Source organism: Paroedura picta, chromosome 5, assembly GCF_049243985.1.
Source record: "Paroedura picta isolate Pp20150507F chromosome 5, Ppicta_v3.0, whole genome shotgun sequence".
Taxonomy (NCBI): Eukaryota; Metazoa; Chordata; class Lepidosauria; order Squamata; family Gekkonidae; genus Paroedura; species Paroedura picta.
The window spans coordinates 81,654,703-81,678,618 of record NC_135373.1 but is presented as its reverse complement, the minus strand read 5'-3'; the positions used below and the strand labels follow the sequence as shown (position 1 = coordinate 81,678,618).

Below are 23,916 nucleotides of genomic sequence, written 5' to 3'. Positions count from 1 at the left end.
AGTCATTACCGTTTACCCCCCAGCAAGCTAGGTACTCATTTTACCGACCTCGGAAGGATGGAAGGCTGAGTCAACCTTGAGCCGGCTGCTGGGATTGAACTCCCAGCCTCATGGGCAGACAGCTTCAGACAGCATATCGCTGCCTTACCATTCTGCGCCACAAGAGGCTCAAGGGCACATTAGAGCTTAAGGCACATGAGAGCTTAAGGGCACATTATTAAAAGTGGCAAGTGCGGGGGGAGGGATGGGGAGGACACAGTTTAAGATGAGTTTGTTATTTGTGTCTGTGACTCTAATGGCAATAACGTTCACTATTTCAAAGAATCATAGAGTTGGAAGGGACCTCCAGGGATGGTTATGCTATCCAGACCTAGATTAATTAATATATGTACATTCTTGCACTATCTCATGGGAACTGAAGCCTTCATCCATGTACTCTCTCACACCCCTGCACAGTTGATTCTGTACTCCCCTGTACAGCTCCATGCACTCCCTGAACATGTGAGGAAGCACAAGTGTGTGGATCCTGCCCCGTACCTTTGTTCAGTTGCTGGTCATCGACAGGGGCAATGATATGGAAGAAGTGGCCATGCAAACTCTGCCAGAACCCAATCAGCAGTGCCACTTTTGGAACATCATTGATCACAGGGACAGACATGGGACTGTCATGTGCTCCTATACTCCATTATGATGGTAGTCATCCAGCAAATTGCTGAATATGCAGGGGGAAAAAACCCATGCTGCCTAAGCTGATAATTAAGTCTTGGACCTTTTTTTTTTTTTTTTTGGCCAGAATAATAGTTGAAGACAATACCTGCCCAGAAAAATAACATGAAATATTCCATGATGGAAATGCATTTGCATCTGCATGTTCTTGCAGGCAGTATTTCCACTGAAGGTTATTTGATGATGCAGCTGACCATGCAGTGACAACAAGGGGCAGACTAAGTGATTTTTTCCTGAACAACTATGCCATTTTAGTGGCCACCTCATAATATTAGGAGATTTGTGCCTTCACTGGTGATCAAAAATGTGCTGTGGGGCAACTGTGCATGTGCAAAATCACCCACAAGCTGCATTGCATCAGTTAAAGACGCAGCAAGGCAAAGTCCATCACCATAACTCTGTATTACAGGTAGTTCCCACACAGAGGCAAAGGTGCCTGGCACAGCATTTGAGTTGAGCATTGAACAACAATGTTAAGGCAGTCTGGCCAGAATATTGGCTCATGTGCAAGTAAGAAGTTCAGTCACAACAAATTTGATGGGAAGTTATGTTCACATTGAGATCTGTAGTGTTAAATGCCAAATCAGTCAGAATTTTGGATGACATTGTCATTGCTCTGCATAGAGGTATGGAACTAGTTCATGAAAGCTGATATGCGTTTCCTTCTGCTGCCTTGCCATGCAGACACCAATGAACCTGTTAATTCTTAAAGCCATTCACTTTGTGTGTCTTTCTAGCAGCTCATTTTTCGCCAAGTAATCAGTATGTAGGCAATTCCCATGAAAAGTCTTCTGATCCCCTAACACTGTATCACATCTAGTTGCCCCTCCTCTGTGTTCAACAAGTAGAAGACACAATGGTACCTGTATGCTGCTCTCATAAAGATGACTTTCCTCATCTAATACTGGAAATCTTTTAGAGGTTGTTATCCACCACTTGCATCCACAGTTTGGGTAATAGCTTCCGAATTATGATACCTGCTTCTGTTTGCCAGATTCAGGACTTTGGTTTTCTTAAACATGCTCCAAATGTGCATCTGTTTGCACAGAATATCTGTAGCTAGTTTTACTTTTGTTGAAACTGTTTTTGGCCATGGAATACACTTGGTTTATCTGTTTTCTGTTGTGAGTTTGTATGGATTGATGTCATATTGCATCTTGCATATTGCATATTGCTGGAGAACTTTTTCCATTGAAAAGTGAGTCATAAATTTTCTAAATAACAAAATAAACTAAAGAACACAAGTGTAGATACAGAAACAAATGTTAATGTAGTAAAACCAGAGATATTCCCACAGAGCCCCTAGTAATTCTGCTGCAACTCTCCAGTCTTGATGGCATTCAGCAACAATATCTCCCTCCATTACTCTGAAATGCACAACAATAATCACCCTGCAGCTAAATCTTTCCATAACATCATCCATCCAAGCACAAATGCCACACACAGTGTTTGCCACACTGTATGAAATGCTACCCCCCCCCCCCAACTCTTTCAGCATTTAAAAGGTGCTGGGGGGACGGACAAGAGCTTGTCAGATTTCCATGCTGTGAACCCTATGAGCATCAGATCCTCACAGGATTTTTAAATTGCCAAGTGTTCTAGTTGGGTCCAAAGATACAGCCAAAACCGAAATTAGAGAACAGCATCTGTTATGGAGTGAGTTCTGACTGGGATGCCCAGCTGCTTCTAGTTCTCTACACCTGGGCTTGGAGTGGCACAGTAGGTGCCTGCTGCAGATCTCGTGGTTGCAGATGTCATCTGGAACTGTCCACTGAGCCCATTAGGGTTGTTTTAGCTTATTTCATCATATTTGCACATACGCAGTGTGGGATACTTGTCAGAATGTCAGCCTAGGATCTGAGAGACGGGTTAAAAACCTCACCATGGAAGCTTGTTGGGTGGCCTCAGGCCAATCACTCTAAGCCTAACCTACCTCACAATTTTAAGAGGGAACTGGATTAATTAATGGACAATCACATAAAGGCACATTTTTGCTTGCTTTTGTAATACTTTTACTGTCTATAGTAATGTACAGTAGCTTTAATAGTGCCACAAAAAATGTTGCAAGTACAAAATAATATATAATATTTTATCATATACAAAAAAAGATAAGGAAAGAAGCTTCATCATTTAGGTGTCAAACTCCAGATGGCACCTGGAGATCTCCTGGTATTACAACTGATTTCCAAACAACCAAGATCAGTTCAATTGAAGAGAATGGCTGCTTTATATGGTGGACTCTTTGGCATTATACCTCAGAGAGCTCTCTCTATTTCCAAAGCCCACCCCCAAAATCTCCAAACTAGAATTGGCAACCTGCAACAGGTTGCCAAACCTGCAACAGGTTGCCAACAGGTTTAAGGAAGTGATTGTATGGCGACCAAGAAATTTGGTGGTCATTTTTGTAATTCTGAGGAGTAACACTGAATGCATATTTCAGCCATTACTGAGCACAATGATTTCTTTAAAGTGCATACTTAAATTTGGATTGCATGTTTGTATAGTATCATTAATCTCAGAGAGATTTGGGGGAATGACAATTTCAAGCAACATGCAAATTTCCCATTTGTACTAAAGCAGTGTGTGGTAAGATCCCAAACATGTTTACTCATAAGTTAGTCTAAGTGTATTCAACAGGACTAATACTTATGGAACCTATGTTTAGTATTGCAGCCTTAGATGAATTCAAGTTTTGTGAATTCTTTTACTAATATTTTCAACTAATGCATAATACAATGTCTTAAAATGCCTCCTAATAAAAGTTAATGTTAGTTAATATGAAAATGTATTTCATATTAAAAATTAAAAAAAAAATTTCAGTGGCAGCACTGGTTTATTTTAGTTGATTAATCTTAATTCTTATTGCTGCCTTGATCTTTCTGTGTGTTTACATGATGTCACTTATGTAGTTGCTGGCCTCTTCCCCTGCTTTATCTTTACTGCCTACATGTGGGCTTCATTCAGGCACTCTGAACAAATCACAATTTTTATGTGATGTAAATTATCCTCAAATTGTTAGGTTTCTGTACTCCCTTTTCCTCACCTTATGTGCAGAACGAAGATTTAAGACTTCCTTGTTTAAGAGGTCCTCAATCTAATCAGTTACAATTTGTTGAAATTTTCCAGTCTTGGTGCAGAGAGGGAAGATTTCAGACTTGCACCCTTCACAAATAACATTTTAGGTAGAGAGCATCTGAATGCTACTTTCTCCTCTCTCTATTTTGAGCTAAACAGGAATTCTTTAACCTCTTTTAAAATTCATAACATGTTTTCATTAGACTGGTGATGGTATGAGATGTGTGACCATTGCTGCTTTGTTTGTTTCTGATAATTTGGCAAGGTTTTATTGGGGTATGTGTTTTTATTGTTTTATGATGTAAACCACCGTGAGCCCTCTTAGGGAGCAGTGGTCTATAAATTGAAAAATAAATAAAAATAATAATACCAAGCTGGCTCTCAGTAAAGGTAAAGGTAAAGGTATCCCCTGTGCAAGCACCGAGTCATGTCTGACCCCTGGGGTGACGCCCTCTAGCGTTTTCATGGCAGACTCAATACGGGGTGGTTTGCCAGTGCCTTCCCCAGTCATGACCGTTTACCCCCCAGCAAGCTGGGTACTCATTTTACCGACCTCGGAAGGATGGAAGGCTGAGTCAACCTTGAGCCGGCTGCTGGGATTGAACTTCCAGCCTTATGGGCAAAGCTTTCAGACGGCTGCCTTACCACTCTGCGCCACAAGAGGCTCTCTGCGCCACAAGAGGCTCTCAGTAGCATATTTTAATATAGAATCTTTGAAGTCTGGTTCAGGATTCATTATTCAATGTGTATATGAGGGAAGTAGAAAAGATCCCAGAGTATAAGGAGGTATGGTTAGAAATCAAAATCAACGTAAGTCATACCATGATGTTCCCCATTTCTGTGTAAAGCTGGAAAGTTGGACAATGAAAAAAGCTGACAGGAAAAGAATTGATTGATTTGAAATGTCATGCTGGATGAAATGATTATAGATACCATGAACCACAAAAAAAGACAAATAAGACCAATTTTGAAGAAGGAGTTTCAAAGTAGCTTACAGTCACCTTCCATTTCCTCTCCCCACAACAGACACCCTGTGGGGTGGGTGAGGCTGAGAGAGCCGTGATATCACTGCTCAGTCAGAACAGCTTTATCAGTGCCCTGGCGAGCCCAAGGTCACCCAGCTGGCTGCATCTGGGGGAGCGTGGAATTAAACCCAATTTGCCAGATTAGAAGTCCTCACTCCTAACCAGAAAGGGCTGGGCCAGCACCCATATGGCAGTGGGGCTAATCCCTATAGCCACATGATGTTGGGGCTGGCCCAGCCCCATCTGTTGCCCTGTGGAAAGGGTACGTTGGGCCCTGTCTCTCTCAGTTTGCCATGGGGGCCAATGGGATCTATCATCCTCCTACAGTACCCCAGAAAGGACAAAAAATGTCCTGATCAGCTACGTGGCACTTTGAAGCACTTCAGGGCTGATTGGGGCATTTTTAAAGTTTGCACAAAGGTGGGATTGTGTTGTAGCGCAATCTTACCTTTGTGCAAATAAAAAAATTCACCCCCTCATGCAGAGGAACCTTTCTGTTTGGGGATGCAGTAATCCGAGATGGATGGTGTGCACCACGGAAAAGATCCCTTGTGTGGACACAGGAAGCAGCAGAGTATCCTGCTCCACCACAACACACTGGTGGTGGCCCAGAGCAGCACTGCTGGTGTGGAATTGGTACTAGTGAGCTTTAGATCAAATGAAGCCAAAATTCTCTCTAGAACCTAACATGACTAAATGAGACTGTACAGATTGTGCAGAAGTTCCGAATAACTATTCAATGGTCTGTGAAGGGTTAATGCCTCACAGAGCCAGAGTACTTGAGTGACAGGCTGCTCAAAGAGATTTGATGTTAGCATCATTTGAGGAGAAAGAATTTAAAGCTGAAGAGAACCCAGTCTGAGTCTAGCCCTGATGGAGAAGAGTTGGGTGTTGACTGAAAGCAGTTTAATGAGGATGGAGAATTGGGAAGGTTCAGGAGAAGTGGGTAGATCAGTGAGAACTCCCATTCAGGTCAGGTCTTCTAGTGACAGAAGAAATTCCCTACCCAGTTAAAAAAGGGAGATAGCTCACAGACTGGAGTAATTAGTAATGTCATTTTAGCAGTGTAAGTTAAAGGAGTATTTTGTTCCTTCCCTCAAATTTCTGGGCTGAGCCAGCAGCAAAATATACTGTGACAGAGTGAAGAAGAAACTTCAGAGAAGAAGAAAATAGATAAAAATGACTGCGGAATCAGAAAAGGAGAGAGAAATGGAAGAAAAATTCTGCTTCTGAGTGAGGAAGTGGGCAAGGTTATCATAGAGACTACTGTACTTTGATCACATCACATGAAAAGACAAGTTACTGGAAAATGCAGTAATCCCAGGAAAAGGTGAAGGTGGTAGGAAATGATGGATTGACTCTATTTAAATAGCCATGGTCTTCTGTTTGCAAGACCTGAGTAAGGCTGTTAATGATGGGACATTGTGGAGCTCATTAATGTATAGAGCCACCATACGTCGGAAACAACTTAATGGCACATCTACAAAACAGCAATTTTCACTTAGTACGTGGGGAACCATAGTCAAATATTTTTTTCTCTTTCTGGGAAAGATTTAAGCATGCCTTTAACTCTTCAACTGAAATCAATTGCATTTAAAGATTACCTACCTTTGGCTGGCTTATGCCCAGTATATATTATCTAATTTATTCTATTCTGTAAATATTTGTTGGGAAACTCTCTATTTTGTCACTGATGATTCATTCTTTCTACTACAGTAAGCCATCTACATATTTTATTCATGACCAGAAAATGGTTGTTGTTAATATTTTATCTTTTTAAGAATGCCATGCTTCTAAATCTATTAAAGTTGCATGTTTTTTTCATTTATTGAATGCTAGTGGTTGCTGTGGAGAGGAATGGAGGTCGTGGTAGGTAAGTCTTAATGACTCTTGCATACTGCTGCTACCTCCTCCTGAACAGTCACTCTTTAAAAACTATCTGCTTTTCGCTTTTCTAAATGTAATCACAGCCATAACAGCAGGAGAAATTTCAAACCATGTTCATGTTTGCAAGGCTGCATTCCAATTGTATGCTCAAGTCCTAGAACAATGGGATTTAATAGTACTACTACAACAAAGCATGCATGTGAGTGCTGAGTCAACAAATCGCGCAATGAAAGATATTCTCAGCAAACTACCTGTTTGTATATATCTTATTATATTGCCAGCCACCATTCTTCAAACCCCTCTTTTTGCCTCCTATGAAGGCTGACATTATATTTAATCTTCAAATAGGACCAAGTTAACACAAGCTCTTTAATAAGGTCATTTGTTCATTAGGTTTTTTTAACTATTATTTTATTGCATTTTAAACCCATTTTTTCTGCATGGAATTTACAGTGGCAAAATCAATCTCCAAATCATACCGCTGCACAGGTGCATGCTCTCTCTCTCTGCAGAATAAATGCCAATCACAAATAAGAGTCTCCCTCCACAAATTACACAAAAATTCCCACAAGATTGAACCAAGTCTATCTTATGAAGTACTTCTGCCTTCCATTTGTAACTAATTCATAGCCTTCTGTGTTTTGTTTTCCTATCTCGAACTGCAAGCTATCATTAACATTTAGGGCGAGTTCAGGCATTTTTATGTTAATCCATAGAGAGTGTGCCAGGTATGGCCTAGAAATGCAGCTGAGTGAGTAAGATAAGAGTAAATTGGACAAGTAGAATGCAGCACTGATAGGCTAGTAGAATTTTGCATTTTGCCACTTGCAGAAATTGCATATTGAATCAGTCTTCATGGATTTAATATGATCCTCTTCCTGATGTTAGTTTTTTACATACATAAAACTCTCCCAGCTGCGTTTTCAAATAGTACAGTCCAGAATTCTATCATTCTGTATAGTTTTCAGTGATGCTTGATTACCCACTGGTTTGTTTTGCAGTCTGTTCACTGGCAGCAATAAGAAACATTAAACATCTGATAAATTGTTTGAATAGTTCTCATATATTTAATTGAGCAAAAAGTTGATTTGACATACACGTTTTCATACTTGTTTTCTCGTGGTCCTCCCATCCATCTCCCACCTATTCCCATTCACAATTTGAGACCTAATAGCAGCAAGGTAATTTGTGATCATTAACAGCAAAGGCAGAACTGCCCCAATCAATGTACATTCTTGCATTGCCTCATAGGAACTGTTGTTTTTAAAAACGGCTAACCCTCTCCACACACCACATTTGCAAAACTCTTGTGGTTAAAAACTTGATTGACTAGCAAAGGAGGTATCTTGGAACTGTGTGGTTTGTTGTTTATTGGATTCTTGTCCCACTCTTCTGACTAGCTGTCTCAACATGCTTATTACCAACTTATGCAAGAAAGCCTGAATAATTACTAAGTGTACAAGCACAAAACTGTTTAGCAAGGCTATGAAGCCCCTATCCACTCCCCTCACTCAGAGGCAGGTATGGGCATGATTCTAGAGCACAAAACAACCCCCCCCAATGAAAATAGCCAGGGTAGTGGCTCGCAAACTGGAGGTCATGTCACCAGCTGGTACAATCTTCCAATGACCCTTTACCTGATTCTGGTTCATAGATTTGTGGTGGAGCCAAGCATGCCTGCTGTGTTGGGAGTCAGCAGACACGTGGGACACTTATTAGTGTGGGGTAGGGGTGGATCCTGCAGTCTTTGAAACACCAATAGTGTAGCTTTCAGAACTGACAGGCAGCCCTGTCCATCGATAAGGGAGCTCCCATTCTGTTCTATGGGAGCAGACTGTAAGCTCTGTCCCTTTGGAACTGAAAGGGGAAAGATTTGGCATGTTGAGCTGTGGGGAGGCAGTTTGATCCTGCAGAGAGGCTTCTCTTCCCAGGATCAGCTTAGGCTGTGCAGAGGAGGTAGGTGGACTGGATTACCCCTGCCAAACAGCCCACCTCCCCATTCTGACCTGGAATCTTTGACTGTCAGTCAGAGGAGTCAGATTTGGATTGGGGGGGAGGGTTGGGTGCAGAGCTCACTACTCCTGCCCATCCCCCCATCCTGGCCCGGCTTCTCTGATTGACAGCCAAATGGTAAATCGCTGTAATATTGTTACACAGAATGGGGAAAAGCAAGGATTAAACAATGCACACAAGTGTCAAGTGCAATATTTTAATTTATTTATTATTTGATTTACTGACCGCCACTCCCAGACCAAGCTGGCTCATGGTGGTTTACAAAAAAAACCCAACATCAGTAAAAATATATTAATTATAAAATCCTCTGGCAGCATAACCCCATTCTACTCCTTCCTAACTCACCAGGTCAGCATGGGCCAAATAGCCCTACCCAAGCATGCACCACCATCTTACCTTGCGAGGCAGGTGCCTTCTGCCCTAGGTGTTCAGGGAATCCTGAGGAGGGAACCCAGATCTTTCAAAGCTTGACCTCAACCAAACACCTGGTGGAAGAGCTCCATCTTGTAGGCCCTGTAGAACTGTGATAGCTCAGCTCTTCCATGAGTTCCTTCCACCAGGTTAGGGCCAGGACCTTTTCTGATTGAGGCCAGACATACCTCCCATGGGCCGGGTACCACCAGCAGATTTAAATCCATATAGTAAAGAGCCCTGCTGGGGGCATAAGGAGACCCACAGCTCCTTAGATATATGTGGCCCAGACCACAGATGGCCTTGAAGGTTAGTACCAAAACCTCAAACTTGATCCGGAACTTAGTTGGGAACCAATGCCTCCGCACTGGCTGGATATGGGCCAGTAATGAACTGGAGAGGATGAACTGGAGAGGGCCCTAGGAGCCACATTTTGCACCACCTGTAATTTCCAGGTCAAGGACAAGGGAAGGCTTGCATAGAGTTACAGGTGTCGTCTGGAAGCGACCATTGTATGGATCTCTGTAGCCAGGTGTTCCAGAGACAGGTAGCAGCCTGCCTTGGTTTAGATGGAAAAAATGCCACTTGGGCTACTCTGGTGATTTGTGCCTCCATAGATGCAGCAAAGATCACCTCCAAACTCCTGGCAGTTGGTACAGCCTCAAGCTGCACCCCATCCAGGGAGGGGCAGTGCTCTTTCTGGTCCTGCCCCCTTCAACCCAGCCACAAGACCTCTGGCTTGAAGGGGTTGAATTTCAGGCAACTCTTCTTGAGCTACCCTAGACACTGCTTCCAAATATCTGGCAAATATTTCCGGGGAGCAGTCCATCCAGCCATCCATCCATCCATCAGGAGATAATGGGTTTCATTATTGGTGACAGCCCAGCCCAAAGCTCTAGGCCAACTGTGCCAGAGGGTGCATGTAGATGTTAAAAAGCATGGGGGAGAGTATCACCCTCTGTGGCACTCCACAAGGGAACTGTAGGGGCATGACCCCCACGGCCACCCTCTGTGTCTGGTTCTGGAGAAAGGAGATCAGCCACTGTAAGGTTGTCCCTCAAATCTCTATCCTGGTGGGGTGATGTGCTAACAACTAGTGGTTGACCCATTAAACACGGCCGACAGATCTAAAACATGAGGATAGCCAAACTGCCCTGATCCAGCTGACGTCAGAGATCATTTGTCAAGGCAAGCAGTACAGTCTCCACCCTATGGCCAGGACAGAAGCCCGTCTGGTATAGATCAAGCAGCAGAGTTTCATCCAAGAATGCCAGGAGCTGATATGCAGCAACCCTCTCAACCACCTTCCCCAGAAATGCAAGGTGCGAGACAGGGCGGTAGTTGCTGGGGTCCCACGGATCAAGCAATGGTTTCTACAGCACCAGATGAGCCACTGCTTTCTTCAGCAGCTCAGGGAACTCCCCAGATATCAGGGAGAGATTTATAAATATCCCTCAATGGGCCTCTATTCTGCTGGCTGCCTGATTTGAGCAGCCAAGACAGACAGGGATCCAGGTAGCAGGTGATCATCCTCACTCACCCCAGCAACTTGTCCACTTTGGTTAAAGAGAGCCATCTGAAGCCGTCAAACATCATCCCCCAAGCCACAGAGCTTCCAGTTTACATTCTGTATCCTTAACAAGTATGTACTGTCAATAAAATTCACGAATATATAACAATATTAATCTTACTAAGGACTTGCACCTCTACATAATATCACATAGTTTGAGCAGCAAAGAGAGAAAAAAAGTCCTTGGTAAAAATTGCTCCAAACTCTGGACCATACAGCTTTGAGGCTCCTAAGGCAAGAATTCAAAGATGTAATGCAGTCTCGAAACTCTGAAGGCAGGAAATCATAGGTGTGAAACAGCCTACCAAACAGTCCCCAAATCCTTCCCTGTATCCTCTGACTGGATTCTCAATCAGAGGAGCCAGGCCTGGATTTGGGGGGGTTGGGGGGCTCCACACCTGTGCTCCAGTATACTTTCGTTGAGCACTCACTGACTCCTTTGGTTTCCAGGCTTGGCCACTCTATCCAGTTTCCAGACCCATTCTCTCAACACACCTGTACCTTTCCTGTTTTTTTCCTAACACTTAAGGTCTTTAAAGACAGTTTCTAATCACACCAGGGATCATTCCACTCTGCAGACCTGTCCCTCTGTTTTGACTGTGTAGGGAAATTCTTCTCTCACAAGAAGATCTAGCTCTTTTTCTGGGCCTATACAGGAGTATTCTCTGATCTATTCACTTATCTTGCCAACTTTCCCCAGTTCTATGTTAAACTGCTCTCAGTCACCCCTGAATTCAGGCTGGATCCTCCTCATCAGCCAGTTCAGAAGTCTTTCTCTTGGAGCATCCTGTCATGCAAGGCTCTCTGGCTCTGTGAGGTATTAAACTTTCACAGTCCTTTACCTGTTTGTATAGCACTTCTAAGCTTTTAAATGTGCAGTCCATCACAGAAGTATTTGGTTGAATGGAGATGTCAAAGGGATTGACTTGAATGTAAATGAACAGTTTAATTATGGTAAATTTTGCCACTTACAGTTTTCATTTCAAGGATCACAGTATCCCTTGCTCAAACATCTGACCGAACACAAACAATGTTATGATTTCTTGGCAGTGAACAAAGTTATATTTTCCCTACAGTTATATTCTGGGGTTGATTGGGTTATTTGATATGGAGCAATTTATGTACATCAGAACTGGCTTTTAGTATGTGTCCCAATAGTATAATAAGTTAAATCCCAAACCTGTGCCATACCGTGCCATAATTTTAAAAAATCCCTTACATGTGAAAGCAGTTTACATTGGCAAAGCTCTTCAAAGTTTTAGGTCAATTTGTGCTATTCATTTGAAAAGCACTGCTAAAGCAATAATAGGTTAACAGTAAGTGTAGAAATAATTGGATTTTCAACACAGTAGCTTTTAGATTAATGTTTTGATAACGGGCTATATAATATTTAAGATAATAAATTCAATTTTTTAACTTAATCCTTAATTAATATCCTTGAACTGCCACTCTGTAACTCCAAGATGTCTGATATATTTGTTCTGGATGGTAATGCCTGCATGTCAGGTAGAAAGTGAATATCTTTACAGAATCCTTTTAAAAAAAGTGAATGTCATCTTTCAAAATGACAGTTATTATATTACTATAATAGCAAAAGTTATAGAGTAAGCTTGAATTATTTTTAAATTTTATAGTCAGTGGGCATGGTTCTTCATTGCATGGGTATACTTCTTGCATATGAAGGAAACCCTGTAGGTCATAACAAAGCCTTCCCCCCCCCACACACACCATGCATAGGCAGTCTACGTACTAGGCCAAGAGCTTTTCTGCATCCGATAAATATAGTGAAATGCTTACCTCGTGAAAACACTATATTCTGGCCACTCTGTATGACATCGCCAACCTCCCATCTCTGGACAGCAAACCACTTGCTACATCCGCCATTTTAAAGCACTAGTTGGGGGATCGCATCAAGTAGATTCACCCTCCTAAAAAGCACTATCCCCAATGGACAACCAGGAGGCCAACAACAACAAAAATGTATGGAGGCGAAGAAGCGCCATCTCTTCCTCCAATGTCCCACCCTTGCATCTGCCTCCCTCTCCCTTGTTCCCAGGGATGGGAATTTTTTTTTAATGGATAAATCCTGGAGCAACAGATAGGCAAACCAACATGCAGGTGATGCAAGACCTCCCCCCCCCCCAAGTTGTGACACAAAGCATACCCCCCAAAAATCAGGAATGAGATTGATTTTTAAAAGTATCAAGACTTATGATTCCATAAGGGTGGTGTTCTAAAAGCACTATGCATCTATGCTTAGATGTATATGTGTTTAAACGGAGAAGTATTCATTAAAAAAAAAATTATCGGGCATTGCTGGACCTTTAAAAATGGAGCAAGGGGATTGGCTGCCTGGATTGATTGACAGGCAGAAGAGAATTGCATATAAAGCGCATTGCTCTCTTCCGCCATTTCCAGCAGCACTTGTGGAGTGTAAGAAGCGTGAAAAGGCAGCAGACAAGAGTGAGACAGCAAAAAGTAGCAGAGGGGCTGGGGGGGGGCGTGATAATATTTAGCACTACGCCATTCAGTTGGTGTAACGCTATTTTTCCTGATATGTGGAAATGCCCCAAACGTTAGGAATGGGAAATCAGTGTGTACTGCTGCTGCTCCTGCTCTACTTGGTCAAGGGAACACAAACTCCAATTTTGCCATCACTGCTTGAATGAAGGGGGGTGAGCTAGATGGGGGTGTGGGAGTTGCAGGCTTCCCATTGTCCAGGCTGTTCAGTTGTGTGTGTTCATTGCATGTGTGCCTGTGGACTTCCTTGTGAAGGGGAGAGACTCAGACCTTTCTGCATGCACAGCTATATGCCCAGGTTATCTTCTTGAAAGGGACAGACATGACTTTAAATTATTTTATACTGGCAGAGGCCAAACCGATGACAGTGTAGGAAACATCAATTGATGTACTATTGATTTCTGAATATGGGTAACGGAGCAGAACCATAGTGCTTGTGTCACACCTCTGCTATCAGAGGGCTCTGCAGTCAGCCCTATATTTACTAAATAAAATGGGTGTGTCATTCCAGCTCAGGATTGGAAACACAGCTAGCTAGTTTTTAAGCTAGCACATACATTTTGGCTTCAGCTTTATTTCACTATTAAAAATGGCATTAGAATTATTGAAAACTGAGGGGCATGTAGAGCCTCTTGTGGCGCAGTGTGGTAAGACAGCAGACATGCGGTCTGAACCTCTACACAGGGGATACCTTTACCTTTTACCTGAGGGGCATATGAAATTTGTGTTTGTGGAGGATTTCTTCCTTTACGCCTGCTTGCTCACTGGTCTACTGACCCGCCCCCTTCCCTGCAGTGACAGTCTCACAAGATGGTGGCAGCTGGGCAGCAGTGGCAATTCCTCACTGGTGTTCCCCACTGCTGGTACTACTACTGCCGCTTACTTGGTTCATGTGATAGGGTGGATGTCAGCTTCCCCCTCCCTTTTGCTCTTTGAAAATGGTGGCCAAGATCTTACAGTACAGTGTTTTGAGATCTTGTGTTTTCTACCTGCATTTTAGATAAAAAAAAGAAGGCATTTTGTGTAAAGTTGGGGGCTGACCCAGATTTGTACAAGTATCTCCTTGCCAGCTTAGTATAGTGGTTAGGAGTGCCAACTTCTAATCTGGAGAGCCAGGATTGATTCCCCACTCCTCTACATGCAGCCAGCTAGGTGACCTTGGGCTCATCACAGCACTGATAAAGGTGTTCTGACCAACCAGTAATATCAGGGCTCTCTCAGCCTCACCTACCTGACAGGTTGTCTGTTGGGGGGAGAGGAAAGGGATTGTAGGCGATTGTAAGCTGCTTTGGGACTCCTTCAGGTAGAGAAAAGCAGCATATAAGAACTTTCCTTCCTCTATTCTACCAGATCTCACTGTGTTATATGACTAATGTTTGTTTCATCTATGTCTGTGTACAGAAAATTTAGTCATATAACCAATTCTGAACAGGAACATTAGTGTGTGGATCATTAAAGCCACATAGTGAGGTCTGGTAGAGTAAAGGAAGAAGAGTTAACAATTTATTGTCCCTTTGGAATGTCACAGAACACAGCAACAGAATAAATAACATCCTTTAAACCAAAACAACAACTATTTCTGCTGTAAACTGGTTTAGAGTTAAATTGGCTCCATGGGTTTTAGCAGGTGCTAGTTTTGTTATGTTATTTCCCACCTACTAGCCTAAATTAGAGGCCACTCATTTTGTTGGGGCATGCAGAAACAAGAAGATGAATACCCAAAGGATCTCTGAAGAAACCATGTTCTAGAGATATAATCAATTCAAAGGCAGACACTGAACAGGTGGCACATAAAGATATGCAAAGATATGACTATAACAACATGTAACTATGTAAATCATGTCAAGACATCCACCTCAACAGAACCCCTAGTCTGCTAAATTATAGTTATGTGCTCTTCACTTCCTCAAATGGTGAAAACATCAATTTCCTTTAGAGGAGAGAGTACTGGAGATATAAAGTCCTGCTTTATTTGCAAATCTAAATAAGAAGGTAGAATCATAGAATCATAGAGTTGGAAGGGGCCATACAGGCCATCTAGTCCATCCCCCTGCTCAACGCAGGTCATAAGTATTCCTTCAGAAGGCAGCAGAATCACAGAGTTCTCTATCACACATCTACACACACATATAATCCACCTGCCCACTCTCACATATTCTGGCCAGAGATCTCATCACCACATAAGAATTACCAATTTAAGGGAGCATCCACAACAACTATTAAGCAAAATTTCTTTACCAAGGCCTTAACTACTCATTCAGAGAAATCTAGTCAACTTGTAACATATTAATACAAACTGAACCACCAACTTTTTCTTATTGTCTTCACCCACCTCTACCTCATGTGTATTCACATCAGGAATACTATGGTTACTATTAACAGTTGGACTCCAAACCTTAATAAAAAAACAATCCCAAATCAGGAATTTTGAAGCAAAGCAGGATTAGCAAATATCCACAGTTTCCCTAATTCTGAAGTTATCACAATTTATGAACCAGGAAGAGGAAGATAGAATTCACTTGCATGATGGAAGGAGAAAATGCTGCATGCTTTTTTGGGAACTTCCTTGAAAGGCAAATCCTAATGTTGCCAAGGTCTGAACTGAGTGAAATAGTTACATAGCACACCTGAAATCTATGTAGTCCCACCCACAAACAATTGCCAGCTCCAGGTTGTAACATTCTTGGAGATTCATGGGAGAGCCTGGTGAAGGTGGAGTTCTGGGAGAAGAGGCAGCTCAGCAGGATATAGTGCCACAGAATTCATCCTATAAAGCAGCCATTTTCTCCAGGTGAACTGATCTGTATCACCTGGAGATCAGTTGAAATTCCATGAGAACTCCAGGTCTCACCTGGAAGCTTGTAACCTTAACCAACATCCACACCATTTTCCTTACATCAGCTCCCACAGCCTTCACCAGGGAACATTTCCCAGGCTTAATAATATCAATTCACAGTTTGCTATAATACAGTCATCACTACTAAACATCATAAAGTTGAACTTGTGTACAGCCAACTCACTCACTACCTGATTGGTCTTGGGGGTATGTTGCCAACACGAAGATACCATTCTGCCAGTGAGGGCCAATCAGTTCAAATTGCATGCAGGCAACTGACTCCTTACTTGACTGGCCCTCACTGGAAAATATTTATGACATATTTTGTCATATCAGCTTCATACTCATAGTTCTGTAAATAAATCTTGTATTGTCTTTTTTCTTTTGTATATTCAGTATTATGTAATCTTTTAAAAATTAATAAATAAAACTGTATATCCAGAGAAATGTAGTCTAAAGTCAGGGCAGACAGATGTCAGAAGTGTGGTCGAAACTGAGCTGAACATTAAAGCAGGCAGAGGATCAAGGCATGGTTCAAGAACAGTCCAGAAGTCAAAGCAGAAAGAGATCTAGGTCTCAGAGTAGGCCAGGCAGGTCTTGTGAAAAGGTGAGCCAGTAGTCACACACATTGTACCCACACTGACCATATGTTGCAAACCACTTACATAAGGCATGGAAATTCCCAAGTCTTGATTCTGGAATCACTTCCAGTAGTTTGGTCCCTGCATTCAGCCCTCATCCTGTGAAGACCTTTCTTCCAGTTCCCTGCTTTTCTCTTTGAACTCTTGACTCTGTTGCTGTCTAGTGTGAATGCTTTATATGAGCTGATTACTTGTTCTTCCTTTAGCACTGATGGCTCAGGTGCAGGAGGCTTATTGTCAGGAGATGAACTTTCTGCTGAGCCTCTCTCCAGAGACTGTGCTTCAGGCTGCTTGCTGGTTACATTTGGATCAAAACTTACTGAATGTGTCTGCATAGAAACAGATTCCTCTTCTCCCAAGGAGTTCTCTTGTGCTGAGAGCTGACTCATGACCCAGAGGCTATTAGTAAGGTCCCAGCACTTCTGTTTCATAAAATGCATAAAGCAAAATTGTTCCGGAGGGCATTGTTGTAGAAGCAATGGCATAATGATTCAGCTCAGTAGGTGATTTTTATTAGGGATAGAGTCTTTCCTATACTGATTGTAGGGAGGCTTACATGTGTTCTAAAGCCTGCTTTCCTTTTCCCTGTTCTACAGCATCAACCCAACTATTTTATTTTGTCTTACTAGGAATAGGAATATTTGCAGTTAGATCCAAATGCTGTAATATTTTAGATTCTGCTTACTGACTAAAAGTTATCATAGTTGCAATCCTTCTTAGAAGAAAGAGGGCCAGAAATTAAAATATTAAAAAATAATAAAACATTTCCTTCATGGTGGTCTGATACCATCATAAAACATCCCTGGGGATCTGTCATTCAAACATCTTAAATGCTCTAGTGGGGAAAATTGTCTTGTAGGCCTTATGAAGCTGGTAAGTATGGCATGGCAGGGTCCAGGCCTGGTGTACACATACTCCAGTGAGCTCTACAGATATGGGTTCAGATCCTCTCCTGCAGCAGCTGCAGACACAGGGAAGAAAATGTGAGCACTCCAGCCACAGCATTCATATGCTTCTGCAACGCTCACTTTCAGCCTGATCATTTTGACATGGATTATGGTGTTAGTTACTGTTATGTTGAATTAAAAAAAAAATATTTCTATATTGCCTTTCCACCAAAATAGTCACCACATGATTTAGAGCAGTGGTTCCCAAACCTATCTGGCCTACCGCCCCCTTTCCAGAAAAAATATTACTCAGCGCCCCCTGAGTAATATTTAAATTAAAATTAAATTTTAAAAATTTTTTAATAGCAATTAATACCGGCCGGTGATACGAGCGCGCGCCGCTTGGTGTCCAATTACTGAGTAGCTGTGCCAAACGGTGTAACGCCATCGGCGCTAGCTAGAGATGGCGACCAGCGATTCTCAAATACGTTATTCCCTACAAATAATGGACCTATTCCAAGTATACGACTGACCTATTTATAGCTGCAGCTGGTGGGGACCGGAGAACCGGTCTGTTTCTCTACAAATACTTTACCGGAGAATCGATAGTTTTTAGGCCTAGTAAAAAGGCTTAAGTAGTGATCAGAAAACGGTTATAAATAAATAAATTACTGATAAATAAGTAAGAAATTTTGGTTTTAGACTAAAAACATAATACAAATAAAGGATGACGTTTTATATTTATTGGTATGTTTATGAGTTTGAAAAAAAATGATTCAAAAATTCAGAGCGAGACAGTCTCGCTCTTCGGTGGAGAGAATTGAAATAATTATTACAAAATAAATAAATAATACTCACCAATTATAGTTGCACTATTTGTTAGTTAACTTTAACTTGTACAATATCACAACAATCTAACTTAGAGTTATATTATGCTGTAATTTTACCCTAATAATTACAGGAAATCTCCTGATTCATAGTGTGCTCCAAAATCTGCTGGTAGTACAGCCGCTGCCGTTCCAGACTTTGGCCTTGCGATTGACCAATCGCACGAGTGGCAGTTGCCCGCAGCAATGCTCGTAGTACTCACATGTTTTGGAATTCAGTGGCACCGCATGAACAATAGCAGTGCACGATTGCACATATCTCAATGCAAGTGAGGGAGTATGCTGAAACCGAGCTAACGTCCAGTACGTTGTTCAAAGAAAAATTAAGCGTTATGAGCGGAATACATAAATCAATTTTTCTAAATCTTCTCTTCTTTCTTTTATGCTTTCACCGCCCCCTTACAGTTATTCATCGCCCCCAAATGCACCTGTACCCATCACCGCCCCCTGGATCACTGCAGCACCCACTAGGGGGCGGTAGTGCCCACTTTGGGAGTGTTAAATGTTTTGTCTCCTTTAAGTAGTTCTGTAAATTAGGTCAGTATTATGGTGTCCTATATTGGATATGAAAAACGGAGACAAGAGAAAAGTCAGCACTTAGTAAGTTGTTGCTTCGTTGGCACTTATACAAGTAGAGATGCCAGCCTCCAGGTGCGAACAGGGGATCCCCCAGGATTACAGCTCATCTCCAGACAACAGAGATCATATGCTATGGAGAAAATGGATGTGTTGGAGGGTGGATTCTGTGGCATTGCACCCCACTAAGGTCCCCAAATCACCAGGAGTTTCCTAACCTAGATCTGGCAACCCCACCCTCCATCTCCTACCAATAGGTACCACCTACCCTGGATGGCGTGCAGCTCTCTACGGCTCACTCCGCCAGGAACCTAGGCGTGATTCTGGATGCCTTCCTCACAATGGAGGCCCGGATCACAAAGGTAGCGCGGCTGGCATTCTACAATCTCCACCAAGCCAAACTACTAGCGCCCTACCTGGCCCCGGAACACCTAGCCACAGTGATCCATGCGACGGTCACCTCTAGACTGGACTTTTGTAACTCGCTCTACGCAGGCCTGCCCTTAGCCCTGACCCGGAAACTACAACTAGTTCAAAATGCAGCAGCCAGGATCCTCACAGCAACACCGTGGAGGTCTCATATCGGGCCTATTCTCCACCAGCTGCAATGGTTACCAGTTGAATTCCGGATCAGACTAAAGGTTCTGGTAATTACCTTCAAGGCCATACGCAGTCATGGCCCAGTGTACCTGAGGGACCGCCTCCCCACCTATGCCCCCCAAAAGAGCTCTGCGCTCTACTGCCTCCAATCAGCTAAGGATCCCTGGCCCTAAAGAAGTCCGTCTGGTCTTGACCAGGGCCAGAGCATTCTCTGTTCTCGACCCTACTTGGTGGAATGAGCTCCCAGAGGAGATCAGGGCCCTGACGGAGCTTAAACAGTTCCGCAGGGCCTGCAAAAAGGAGCTCCTCCACCAGGCATTTGGCCGAGACCAGACGTAATCAACAGCGACCAAGGGCCCCTGCTCCCCCCCACCACCCCCTCAGAATCCCATCAATAAGCCCTGGACCTGTTTGTATTACTACATTGTTTATTGTTATACTGTGCTGTTATTTGGTTACAATTATTAGCTATCAGTTATACATGTTTTACAGACTGTTTTATGTATTGTCTCTATTATGATGTAAACCGCCCTGAGCCTCCGGGGAGGGCGGTATAAAAGCATGATAAATAAATAAATAAATAAATAAATAAATAAATAAATAAATAAATAAATAACTGTGGAGAACCTGGCAACCCACCCTGTGTACACGTGCTTTCCTGGCTCATAAATCCAACTTATTTTGTCTTAGCTCATAGTGGAGTCAGAGATAATCTTCCTTGGACATTATTTGGGTGCCACTTGAACGTCATTGAAAGACCAAAGCACATTTGTATTTTATTCCCAGCTAGAGACTAGAGATTTAATAATGGTTCCTAATGAAAGGTCTAAATTTATCTTAGTCAAATGAGTGCTTCTTTCATATCAAACTGCCACACATTTTTTATTATGATCCCAATATTATGATGTTAAGTGTCTCAGGTTATTACAGAAATTCATTATGTAGTTAGTGAGGAAGAAAAACCAGATGATGGAATTTTCTTTAGCTTACCAAAGATGTTGCTTGAATCTGTCCTTTATGCTGAACCAAATGAGTTATCATGAAATCATCTAGTAAGTAGAGACCAAAAGTATAACAAGATTTTATTTATTTTTATTTTATTTATTTAGATTTTTATATCGCACTTGCCTACGGCTCTGAGCAGTTTATATAAAGCATTTTGAAACATTTACATAGAACACTCTCAAAATCAATATAACAATATCAATAACATACCAACTAGAACAGTATTTTAACAATAACTTTGACACTCCCTCAGTAGGTTCGGTCCCTCAGTCTGGGGGGGGGGGACCTGTAGATGTTATTGGTCAGTTGGCCTCATCAAATGCCTGGTGGAAGAGCTCCCTTTTGCAGGCCCTGCAGAATTGTGGAAGTTCCGGCACGGCCCTGATCTCTTTGGGGAGCTCATTCCACCAGGTGGGGGCCAGGACTGAAAAGGCCCTTGCCCTTGTTGAGGTTCCTCTTTAGGGCCAGGGATCCACAGCCTGAGCATGCCAGAGCGTAGCTCTCTTCTGGGGGTATAGGCAGGGAGGTGGTCTCTCAGATACACTGGGCCCAGACCATGTATGGCCTTAAAGGTGATTACCAAAACCCTAAACTTAATCCAGAATTCAACTGGGAGCCAACCGAGTTCTTGGAGTACCGGCCGGATATGAGATCTCCATGATGAGACTAAGATTTTGTCACAGAATTTACAGATATCGTTTATACTATATTGAGAACCTTTGATTTTTCTGTAGATAAATATAAAGTGTTGTGACACCGTTTCTTCAGGAGGATATCCTCTTTTTAATTTGTGCTGTATCTGATGATATATGTGTCCTTAGGGAAAAAAACAGAGAAACATCTAATTGTGATGATTCCATGACATGACAAGGAATCATCAGAGCTTATATTACAGATAGACCTCATGCTGATGGGCCCTCAAAGGCAAACTCTAAATCAGCTTTATCAGTGGTGTAAAGTGTGATAGGGCAGGCATTTCCACCATGCATAAATGAAGTTATATGTACTCTGTAATGGGAGCAGAATTGGAAAAATCTATAGTTTATGTTCTTTCAATGTGTTTTGAGAATATTGGTCAGTATATTATATTAGATTAGATTAATAATTGTATATAAAATGCATGTCATAGTCTGTTGCAAATTCTACAGCACATTATAGCATGAGTATATCGTAACTGAAGGAATATTTGTTCTAATTTTTAATGTCCTGAGTGAAATGAGTAAAAGCCATAGTAACTGTTGCCTCTGGCTTATGTCACATTTTGCAATGTATTCCTCATTTGTGCAATGCTGAAACAAAATCTCTAATACTTAAGTGTGATATTTCTTTGAATAGTATGATTTGGTGCTTGCAAAAAAAATGAAAGAAAGAAATGAAACAAAAGAAAGTAAGGCAGGGGAGAAGAAATTATCAGGTAAGGGAATGGGAATTTGAATACCGTTCAGGTATTGTTTTTTTCCTTGAACTTCACCTTTACTTCTGGTATTGTATCTTAGAACAGATTACCACCTGGTCTCTAATTTATCCTTTCCTTGCAAGAACATAGCATGCAGAATAACTCCAGACCTTCCTTGATGACTCATTTTCTCTAGTTGCCTTTCAGCCTGGTTGCAGGCCAGACTATTCGAAGGAGACAATGCTGGTGGCTTTAATCAGTAATCTCTATTTTAATCTAGATAGGTCATGGCTTGTTATTGCTCTTACTGGATTTATCAGCAGCCCTTGATTCAGTGGACCGTATTTTCTTATTGAATCATTTGAAGGTAGAAATAGGGATCAAGGAATGAACTTTGGATTGCTTTAAATCAGTGTTTCCCAACCTTTTATTTGCTGCAACCCCAACCTCGGCACCAAAGTCCAACGGGGACCCATGCAGAGGAGCTGCCAACTAGTGCTGCGGAGGCACTTCCACCCCCCCCCCAGTTGTGGCCATGGGTGACCCCCCACAGGAACTGACTTGAGGGGGCCAAGGGCCCTGCCCGGGGGAGGGGGCTGCTTCTGCCGCCACCACCGCATCCACATTGCTCGTTGTCCTGGTCCGGGCTGGGCTTGGGCGAGCATCTTGCTCCCTTGACTCGATGCTTCTCTCCTTTTCCCCTCCTTTTTAACCATGGGGGGTTTCGCAGCGGCCCTGTTGCAGAGCATGCAGGGCTTGCCAGATGGAGTTGGGTGGGATGGGGCGACTTTGGATCCACGGGGGGAGGGGGTTGCTTTCTTGCTAGCTCTGAAAGAGCTGAGTGAAGCATTTCAGTGCATTCCTTGGCAGGCATCGACGCAGGCTGGGCAGCTGCAGAAGGAACCAGTGGGGCGCTGGAAAAGTGTGTCCGCATGCATGGGCACAACAATCAAGGCAGTTGGAGGCAGCCATTGCCATGGCTCTGCCGCCTCTGCCCACCTCAGCTGGCCACCGGTTGCTGCCTCCACCACCACCATCCACCTCCATATGCCACCGCCGCCACCACCACAAGCCTCCACATGCTACCACCTGCCTACCAGTGGCGGGCAACCTGGTGAGCCTAGGGAAGGGGCCAGGTGACCCCAAATGGGGTTCCGACCCCAAGGTTGAGAACCACTGGTTTAAATCATTTCCTATGGGCAAGGTCCAGGAAATTGCTGTGGGAAATTAGTTGTGTCCAGTGTGTGCCTTATGGAATTCTTGAGGGCTTAGTTGTATTCCCCCATACTATTCAATCTCTGTGCAAAGCCCTTCAGAGTATGCAGTCTTTAATGTGGCACGTGGCTCTACATTTCTTTATCCCAATAGGCTGGTAACGCTGTAGAGGCCCTGAACTTGACAACTGTGGCTTAGGGTGTAAAAGCTGAAACTGAATTCTGACAAGATGGAGTTAATGGAGGACATTGTGGTCCCTGATTTTGATGGCATCCAGCTTGGACACCCACTGACTCAATTAAGAGCCTAAGTACTATATTGGATCCAGTATTATTACATGGGAAGTAAGTTAATGCAGTCCTACCTTGACTTGGCTGATGTCACTGCATGGATCCATGTTATGATTATCTGAAGGACAAACTATTGTAATGCAGTTAAATTAATCAGAGAAACTCCAGATACTATCAGGTAATGAGTGGGGTATGCATGTCACACACATTCTTCAATCACTCCATTGGTTACTAATCAGATACTGGGCTCAATTCATTAATCTTTATAACCTCCATGCCTTTAAGATCCTTGCACCCACATACCTACAGAACCACCTCTCTTGATATGCTTGGCTGTGACAGTTTCACTTATCTCA

At 42.7% G+C, this 23,916-nt stretch overlaps 1 protein-coding gene across 2 annotated transcripts in view; it reads left to right on the top strand.

Annotated features, from left to right (window-relative positions):
- GRIP1 (glutamate receptor interacting protein 1) overlaps positions 1-23,916 on the top strand; it is a 380,704-nt gene that overhangs the window by 32,961 nt on the left and 323,827 nt on the right. The window lies entirely within an intron of this gene.